This window comes from Miscanthus floridulus, chromosome 13, assembly GCF_019320115.1.
Source record: "Miscanthus floridulus cultivar M001 chromosome 13, ASM1932011v1, whole genome shotgun sequence".
NCBI lineage: Eukaryota > Viridiplantae > Streptophyta > Magnoliopsida > Poales > Poaceae > Miscanthus > Miscanthus floridulus.
Genome location: NC_089592.1, coordinates 69983138 through 69993469, shown reverse-complemented (window position 1 = coordinate 69993469; position 10332 = coordinate 69983138). Strand labels below are relative to the sequence as shown.

At 45.8% G+C, this 10332-nt stretch overlaps 1 pseudogene; it reads right to left on the bottom strand.

Moving 5' to 3' along the window:
- Positions 1–2795: 2795 nt before the first annotated feature.
- Positions 2796–7163, bottom strand: LOC136499984 (metal tolerance protein 7-like; annotated as a pseudogene).
- Positions 7164–10332: the final 3169 nt, after the last annotated feature.

Here is a 10332-nt window from a genome sequence, read left to right as displayed (position 1 = left end):
AAGTTTGTTTAACTTGCAGGTTCATCCATTACAGTAGGAAAAGCCATTGTAGTTGTAACTTCTTATAATTTTAGCATATGGATTCTTTATTCTTAGGAAAAACCGATGCATTCAGTTTGATAGGAGACCGATGCATTCAGTTTATAGTCCTTTTCAGACATGTGTTTTTTGGTTCTTTGTCATGGGTATTGTTCTGAACGATTCCCAACTAGAAGCCTAAACACGAAGAACCTAAACCTGGTTACGGATTTGTAATGGTATGGTTGGGTGGCTGCTTTACAATAGTGTATCTTTCTGATGTTTTTCATGATTGTTTAAAAATTAAGTTGGTAAATGATCGATCATGTCACAATCTTCTTTTTCATATGTAAGATTATTGTAATGGGCTGGCGATGTGCAAGATTACAGAGCGAATGCATTATCTTTTATTCTATTTGTACTTGTTGTTTGAAAAATAAAATTAGTTTTAGGGACTTCAACAATTTCAGGATAGCCTAACTTATTAGAATGTTATTTATTCCATTAAGTTTAACATCTATTAATCATTTTTCTTATCTCAGGTCTGCTACACCACATCCTTTTTTATGTACTGAGGAAACCAAAGGTATTAATGATTTTTCTTGAAACATCTTTGAGTAGTACTTATAGGTTGGATGCCGTATATTCACTCTGTAGTTAACTGCAATAGGATGGGTAACAACAATCCACAATGGGTATTGAGAGGAGGCAACGGTACGGGATTTTTCTGAACTGTTTTCATTAGAGTATTCAGAGTCACTGACTGAACAAACTAAAGCACATCAGCCACTGCATATGGTATGCTCCTCTAGACGTGAGGACAACTAGCTGCTGTTATGTAGAAATTTATGGGTACATGCATGTGAATTGCCATTAACTTACAATGGCCCGCTTTTGTTTGTGAAATTTTCCATATGCACACGAGAGAGCTTTTTTTAGCACTCTCATGGAATGCTTGCATATCTGCTGTCAACCTGGTATTCAGAGCTAATTTGACAGCATTAGGTGCAAATAGAACTGACTCAGCGTGCCCAGCTCCCACTCCGGCCCAAGAAGTAATCAACCAAGAGTCACTACTGACCTGACACATTAATACACTATCTTACTGCCCAAACAGATTCCTATCTATAGCAATGTATCTTAGGCGGTTTTGTCGATGCTTGAACTATAGTTAAATGACCTTTTTAATGGCCAGTGCAAGAGATAAACCACAAATAGCTCCTTATTTTGTCCTTTATTAGACCAACATATTTCTAAGCTTATGGGTTATTGACTGTATTGTTGTAGGGGACTGCTCATTTACTTGGTGTAGTGGTGAAAGTGTGCACCGTAAGGTTGTGTAGCTGATCAATGATTCCATCATCAATCATGCAAGCTTTTCTTGAGGGATCAATCATGCAAGCTTGGTAGAGTGCAAACATGTAGAATCCATTCGGCTGACAAAAGCACATCTCATGGCATCAGATTGATCACCAAACATTTCATTAGAGATCCTCCATTACAGGTACCCGATACCCCACATTGCTGATATGTCACTATATAGTTAGAATTGGAAATAATAAAAAAGTCCTTTACATCTGTGTATTGCGGAGAGATTAATTGCTTAGTATGGAGGAGGCAATATAGCAATAGTACTATCACATAGCAACTATGAAGAGTGAAACTGATGCATTTTGGTTAGACAAACATAGTTGCTATGGTTCACAAACTTGTGCCAATCGACGTATAATGGTGAATAAAAATTTGAAATGTTGACCTCGCTTCTTTTTGTAGAATTTAAGATCGAACTTAAGGAAGTAAAGTGGGATAACACATCAAACACTAAGATAAAAGGTGAGGAAAAACTACCTTGCTGCATTGAACATAAAGAAATTATAGGTTCAGCTGTTTGGGACGATACACTGAAATATTAGAAGAAGGATTTAGGTTATACAGTGTGTGCATATGAATACACACTCAAATTTATTTAAGCAATCCCAACTCATTAGTTAATTCCTTGGCATCTGGATGATTTTAAAGTTCAATGCACTTTTTAAGGTCGTAGTTCTGTGATCTGGGTTTCACTCTTCTTGACTCGAATCTGTCACTACCATAATATCTATCGGTTGTATTTGCTATGCAAACATATAAATATACTAGCAAAATTACCTGTGCGTTGCAACGGGTGACGATAAAGACATATATAACATTACGATTAATTTCAAACTTCCAGAGCCAATAATCTAGCCTGGTTGTATTCACGCCAGGGAGTTGGACTTATATATGTTTAACAAAACTCACACCAGGAGTTAGACTCGTCTGAAATCCTCCGTAGCAGTCGCCTTCTGCTCCACGTTCTCTGGGCCACAGATCGGAACAGAGGTGCAAATTCAGAGTGCCTGACTCTTTTGCTGAATCGTCTATTCTGTAGGTCTAAGAATAACTGTTCCAAGGAGTCTCAGGTGGGCGTCATGCGGAGCAGTCTGAGGGCGACATCATCCTTGCTTGTGCAGGTGTTATGCCATCATTTGAATTAGCATAACTGGCAACCATTTATTGTGGATTTACCTCCGAAATTATGAGCTGGTTACATACTCTGACATTGGAATAGTGTATCGCAGAACCTGCAGTGGGATTTTCCTTTCTAAGAGAATAGTTATCTATATACAAAATGGTATTCCATTTTTCATGACGTCACACAACAAAGACATCTAGATGCCCTTTTAAGAGTTGTGAGCTCATGAAGTAAGATCTACAACAGCATTACAGCTGAACTGGGATCTAAAGTAACTAAGCAATCAAACATCAATCTTTTGCCCGGCTCGGTTTGTGAACTCGAAGTCCACGTGGACAAAGTCACGCAAGACCTCGAGCAGCTGCTCCAACTTCTCCTGCAGCGACTGACTGATGTCGTGTGCCTGGTTGAATGGCAGGTCACTGGTACTCCACGAAACAGTGCATGTCGAAGGTGTAGGCTCGCAGCGTGTCCATGTGCCAGATCTCCTCATGGTGGTTCCAGATCAGTTATGTGAGCTTCATCAGGTACTCCGCTGCCGGACTTGGACTTGCCAATCAGTGTGCCCACGTCAATGTAGAGCACAATCTACATTTTTTACAATTCATTACATTTAGTTATATATTGACAGCACTGTTCTACTTATATAATCCACAATGTTCAGATGATTGTATTGCAATTGTGCTCACCAGTATGGCAGTATGACACCAACTTGGTCCATCTACCCTGCCATATGTATCAGACGGCGAGGCCTATGGATTTTGTGACCACGCCGAAGAAATGATCCTGAGCTCACGCCTCACGATCTCTTTCTTGAACGTTTGGCTGTACAGTATGAGGAATAACTTCACGGCTGCAACGAAGGACGCTTGAAATTTTCACATGCTCCTGTTGGGTCATCGCACATGTTTAGTATTAGCAACCAAGTGAGAGTTAATATTAGGTGTTATGCTAAATGTGAGCCATAGATGATGTGAGAGTTGGTGCTCTGATTCGATCGGCACTTGGAAGCCAATTGTGCCCATTACTAATGCGAAAATTATTATTCCCTGTAACAAATGTCAAACTATTCAGTTAACTGGAATTCTGAAAACAAAAGCCAACACTCCGAGTGATCTAGGTATTGTGGAATTCAGAAATATGCGGGTGTGTAACTCATTTTAGCTACCCTTTTGAAGTAAACTGATTCTGAAGAATGTACAAGAACACAAAAGTTTAGAGCTGACATCTGAGTAGGCTTTTCTTATGTGATTAAGAACATTTATTATCTTTAATTTATATATGATAAAAATCAACCAAAGTAATTTGGTTAGATAAACAATGTCCTTACCACTTGTTGCATGCGCTTTCCAATTGGATAGTTGTGCTTGTTCAGCTTTTTCATAGTGTTTATGCCATGAACCAAAGTATGAACCCTGACAGAAGGTCCAATAGGCAATCCAGCATTGACGCTATAAACGCCATGGATACAGTTTCAACTGAAGCAACGACTTTTCTAACAAAAAGAGGAGTCAATGACTTTTCTGACAAAGAGGATCAGATCGATTATATTCGACAAGTTAATAGCAACCGTCTTGCTCTTTGTCAATTGCTGAATTGGCTCTTCCTCATAAGAAAAGAAGCAGACAGTTCACAGCATATATCTTATAAAGGAAAACAATATTGAAGGTCTATGTGAATATTCCATAATCACATACTAAACAATGGTAAATCTAGAAATCAGTCTCTTTTTGTTTTGTTTTGTGTAGGCTATATGTTTTTATGTAGAAGTCCAAAGTGATAACTGAAACAACCCCGATTTCCACGAAGGGAAATCCACAGAGTCGAAGTGTAATAAGACCGTTGTAGATCATATTACCCAAATTTCAGTCGAATATCATATCCATACAACGATAATATCAGAGTACAAATAGTGCGGAATACATAAATTATTACATCGCCGCATTAGCGGAATCAAAAGTAGCATTCATTCAGAACAGCTTGAATATAAGATCGCCAAACTCGAGCGTAGGCACGAAACCCTCAACCGTCAAACTCCTCGGAGCTATACTCCTCAGCAGAACCTGTGTGCCAAAATTTATCAGTACGATTTGTACTGGCCACTCCCAACCCTATGAGCATTGCTTTGTGGAAATTGGATGCAAATTGGATGTAATCAAGAGGAACCTATAAGGCTGGGGTTTCCTATGCATTAGTAAATCAAGTATATAATAATAGTTGGTCGAGTTTTAACTCCATTCACACACCGATTCCACCCCCTTCCCCTTCCAGAGCCAGGAACGATAACCACCATCCCTACACCATCATCATACCACAGCTATACCATCGCTCAGTCGACAGGCCAACTCCCTCTCGGCACTATCTCAAGGCCCGTAGCCCCTGGCTACGTCCGAACACTCATTCCCAGGGGAGAAAAGAAGAACTCATCTCTCTATCTAGTTTAAGCGAAACCCAGGAAAGGTCCATAGCCGACCAGTCGGCATATGTATCGATCGATCAACCATACACTCTGCAGAGGTTTTACATAACCACAAGATCCGCCTTCCTCGCTGACCGTCGTCAACTGGGCTGATTCCGGCCGCTTGCTAGCCTAGGATAATGCCACTCTACCATTCAGCCCTGGTACACCCCAAGTCCGGTCTAGGGTGGCTGAAACTGTGAGTCATGAGCTGGGTCCACAAGGTCTCCATGAAGTCTCGGAAGGGTGTGGGGGAAATCCTTCGCACCCCGTACCTTCCTCACAATGTCCGCTATCAACCTAGCAGTAGTGGCAATATCCTACCAAGTAGTCCGGCCGTCCCGCACCATATAGGGCGAGTGGTACGTAAGGCTTCCCGGTGAGTCTGAGTACTAGTAAGTCCTTAGGTTTGACCAAGTTAGAATGTCTTCATCAGGGTTTCCATTTACTGTGCCACCACCGCACCTCCACCCTGGGCTCCTCCCATCATAGGATCACACCCAAGGCCACCTCATTTCCCACCACAGGTATCCATTCTAGGGGTGCCCAGGTAGCACCCCACGGCAAGACTTGCCCCAGGCTCGTCGTATACTCCAACTTGGTCGACACAACCCTCACCCTCCACGCACCCAAGTCACACTCGCAGCACTCTCCCCATGGTCCAGATAACACCAGTTTCCACCACGCATCATTATAGTGCAAGCGTAGTAGAAGTAGTAAGCAATGAAATATCATAGCAAGCGTGTGACTAGCCTAACAGCAGGGTGAGCAGGGGTAAGGTTGCGTCAAGGTGTAGGCCATCAAGAAAACATACTACCATGCAAGTCCTACCACAATGTGATCATGACAATAAAGTAAGCACTAGCATTTCTATTTTAGCTATGCGTAATAGGTGCTACGAGATTGGGTGGGATGTGGCACCTTCAGTGTAGTTGTCTCCGTACTCCTCACGGTACTCACGATCCTCGTCCATCCGGTTCTCCTCCGAGTCTACAAATGATCGCATTATAGTCGCGTTAGCGACGTCTATAGAATAGCACAAAGAAGCAATGAAAATTCAAAAGAGCCAAATGCACTCAAACATGGGTCCATTGCGTAGAGCTTGATTTTAGATGAATTTTGGTCCTAGTTTCGTATTTTTCCAAGGTCGTATGAATTAGTTATGAATTTCCGAAGATTAAATCTATTTCTGAAAATAGAAAAAGGCTGAATTAATCCTGGGCTGACACGTGTCATGCTGAGGTTGGTCCACGTGGCTTGCTGACGTCAGCATGACGTCAGCATGACATCAGCATCACGGTTCCGAGCTGACTGGTGGGGTCCAGATGTCGTTAGCATGACGTCAGCATGACGTCATCAACGTCATGCTCACTGACAGGTGGGTCCGGTCAAAGTCAACGGTGAGTCAACAGTCAACGTCTTTGGTCAACGGTCAGGGTCACGGACGTGTGGGGCCAGGGCTGCTGACATCATCAGCTGATGTCAGCTTGACGTCAGCATGACGTCACCTTGGCTGTGCTAGCTTCTGACATGTGGGTCCCGCGTGACGTTATCACGACGCCAGCATGACGTCATCATCTGACGTGTGGGTCCAGCAACACTATGTCGCTGACATGTGGGGCCAGGTCAACAGTCAACGTTGACCAGTCAACGGTCAATACGGGCTGGGTCCGAACTAGGCTCTGGTGGGCTCGGGTTGGGCCGGTCTGGGCCGGGCTGACCTGGACACGTGGCACGCTGTGATGCTGCCATGTCGTGGCTGTGGGCCTTTATTGGGCTTTGTCCACAGCGTGGCTCACACCGTGTGGTTCACGGTGGACTAGCGCTCATGGTCCATAGACCTACGGCAGGGCGCATGGTGGACCAAGTCCACCGCCTCTTCTCCTTGGCTTGGCTCACGTGCACCGAGCTCACGCTCGGGTGGTCGGCGAGGGGGGGTGTTCCCCTGTTTTCTTCCGTGGCGGTGCTCCCGTCGGTGGTGAGCGCCCAGTGAGCCCCCGTGGCAGTGCTGATGTCCGATTGGAGAGGGGAAAAGCTTCCCCGGGTCACGGTGACTATGTCTGTGGGGTCAAGGTGGCGGCCATGGCTTCCCGCAGCGCTGGCCATGGCGATCAGTGGCTCAAGCTCCACCGGCGTGTGGGAAGGCACGGGTGCTGCGGCATAGGACATTTCTGTGGTGCGCGTGAGCGACATGGTGCTCCAGCGAGCATGTTGGGCAGGTCGAGAGGTCTTCTAGGGGCTTCGGTGACTTTGACCACGGCGGCGGCCCCCCGAGCACAACGGCGGCGAGGCGCGCGGGTCTCTACGTGGCTCCAGTGGGGTGGTCACGGCGTGCGTGTGGTTCCAGCGATCAAGACAGGCGAGATGAGGGAACGCCAGGCGCTCCCAGTGAACCTATCCCCGGTGGAGTTGTCGCGGCGGCGGCGGTGCTCCGGCCGTGGCGCGATGTGGCCTCCGGGGTCCTCCGGTGGCCTACACCTACCCATGATCATGATCGTGGCGTCTTCCGTGGCGGGAAGAAACCAGCCAAGGCGGTGGCGTGACATCTACTGCGGTGATGCGGCCACGGTGGCTCCGCCACGGCCGTGCGTGCTCATGTCCATGGGGCTTAGGAGAGGGTCTCAGCGGCGCACGGCTCACCGTCGATGTTGAGGGCGAGAGGATAGCGGCGTAGGGAAGGGTTGTGTCCGTGTAGCTCTAGAGGCAGTGCCGTGTCGTCCGCTCCTACTTGATCCGCGGCGGCGCTCCGAGCTCCAGCGTCTTTCCCCCCCTTCTTCCTCTTCTCCCTCTTCTCTCTTGGCTCGGGTGGGTTGTGGATGGCCACCGAGGTGGCGGCGGGGCGATGGAACAAGCGCTAGGGCTCCGGGGCTGGGGCTTTTATAGCAGAGCTCGGCCATGGAGCCCAGCGTTCGGTGGCTGGAGATTGAGGGGGATCGGAGGCGTGCATCTCATCCGACGGCCGTGCGTGGTTGCATGGGCGCGACGCAAGGGGGGGGCAAGGCCATGCCCCGGGCATGACCCCCTGGCCTGCCCTGCCATTGCTGTCGGGGCTCTGTCGTGCACGGCGTGGAGAAGAAGAATAGTAGGGCTGACTTGCGGGGTCCAGCGACAGCGGCTGCAAGCGGAGGCAGGGAGACGCGCGGGCGTGGGCGTCGTGCGGCTGACACGCGGGGTCCAGCGGTAGCGGCATCGAGCGAAGGCGGGGAGCGCGCGGGCGTTGCTGGGCCACAAGCTGGGCCGCACGCGCGCTGGGGCTAGCTGGGCCGAGCTGCCTGGGCTTTTGTGGCCTTCTCCTCTTCTCTTTTCTTTTCTATTTTTCATTTCATCTCCATTGTTTAAATTTAAATTTGGTTTTTGGTTTTTGAATTCAAAAATTGGTGCGCCAAATTCATTAGGGTTTTAGATATGTGACCCACAACTTCCTTAAATATATATATTAGGAATTTATATAGCCATTTTGTATAACAAAAGTAGGTGTAGTTTTGTTATACAAAATATGGGTAGTTTTCACTTAAACCTTTGATTTGATTTCTTTTGGTTCGTTACTTTAAAAGGGGTCGTTAGGCATTACATGAGACAAATGAAAAGTCCAACTCACAAAATGTATGCAACACTTATTTGTTAGAGATTAAATATTCATAATCAACAAATGACATGCTTATGTGATGACTTGGGTTGGGTTACTTCTAATGCAACTCTTAGGTTTGGTTCCTATTCATGACACTCATCATCTCCTGGGATTTTCCAAAAAAATTTGTAGTTGGTATTTTTGGTATGTGGATTTCTGGGTTGTTACAGTCCTACCCCCTTAACAAAATCTCGTCCCCGAGATTAAAGCGTAACGTACTCTTCAAAGAGGTAAGGATATCGTAGCCGAAGATCAGACTCTTTCTCCCATGTTGCTTCTCTCTCAGTGTGATTACTCCATTGGATCTTACACATAGGAATAGTCTTGCTTCGGGTTTCTTTGGTATCTCTGTCCAGAATTCTGATAGGATGTTCTCTATACTCAAGTGTATCAGTCGAGATCACTTCATCGTGCACTCTCAAACATTTGCGTAGCTAGGATACATGAAATACGGGATGTACACCCGTCAATTCCTCGGGTAACTCAAGTTTGTAGGCGAGTTTTCCAATTCTCTTGCAAATCTTGTAGGGGCCAACAAATCTAGGGGCAAGCTTGCCTTTCACATGGAATCTGACAGTCCCACGTAGCGGAGATACCTTGAGATAGACGAAGTCCCCCGCATTAAACTCAAGTTCTCTTCTCCTTTTGTCAGCATAGCTCTTGTATCGACTTTGAGCAATTCTCAAATTCTCTCTTATTTGAGCAACTCCTTCGACATTTTGAATCTTAGCGGAATCAAAGAACGATCTTTCACCCGGTTGAGACCACATCAACGGTGTCTTACATGGTCTGCCATACAGAGCTTCAAACGGTGACATCTTGATACTGGCTTGGTAGCTGTTGTTATAAGAGAACTCTGCATAGGGTAAGCACTTCTCCCAATCAGAGCCATAATTCAATACACTTGCGCGAAGCATGTCTTCTAAGATCTGATTTACTCGTTCTGTATGTCCATCTGTCTGCGGGTGGTAAGCGGTACTGAAATCAAGTTTGGTTCCAATGGACTGGTGCAGAGCTTCCCAGAATCGGGACACAAACTAAGGACCACGATCAGATACAATACTAGAGGGAGCTCCGTGCAGTCTGAGAATATGCTCAATATATAGATCTGCTAATTTTTCTGTGTTGGTCTTGGTCTTCACTAGTACAAAGTGAGTAATCTTGGTCAAACGATCAACTATCACCCAGATGAAATCATTGCCTTTCTATGAACGGGGCAATCCAATTATGAAATCCATGGATATACTCTCCCATTTCCACTCGGGAACGTCAAGAGGCTTTAGCAATCCTGCAGGCCTTTGATGTTCAGCCTTGACTCTATTACATGTGTTACATCGTGCCACATGTCCTGCAATGTCTGTCTTCATGCCTTTCCACCAAAAGTGTCTCTTCAAATCTTGATACATCTTAGAATTTCCAGGGTGAATGCAGTACTTAGAGTCATGGGCTTCTGACAGAATTTCCTCTCGTAGGGCTGGATTAGAAGGTACATAGATTCTGTCCTTGAACCAGATGATCCCTTGTTCATCTTCATGGTGGTTGGTCTTGTAGCCTAGTTTCATCAGGCCATGGAGATATTCAATTTCTCACACTTTTTCTGAGCTTGACAGATGCGATCTGTGAGATCATACTGTATGTGGAGCTCATTCAACAAGCCATGTGGTAGTATCTCAAGTTGGAAATCATCAATCTCTTCCTTGAGCTCAGGTGGTACAGATTCAGTGATCAAAGTGT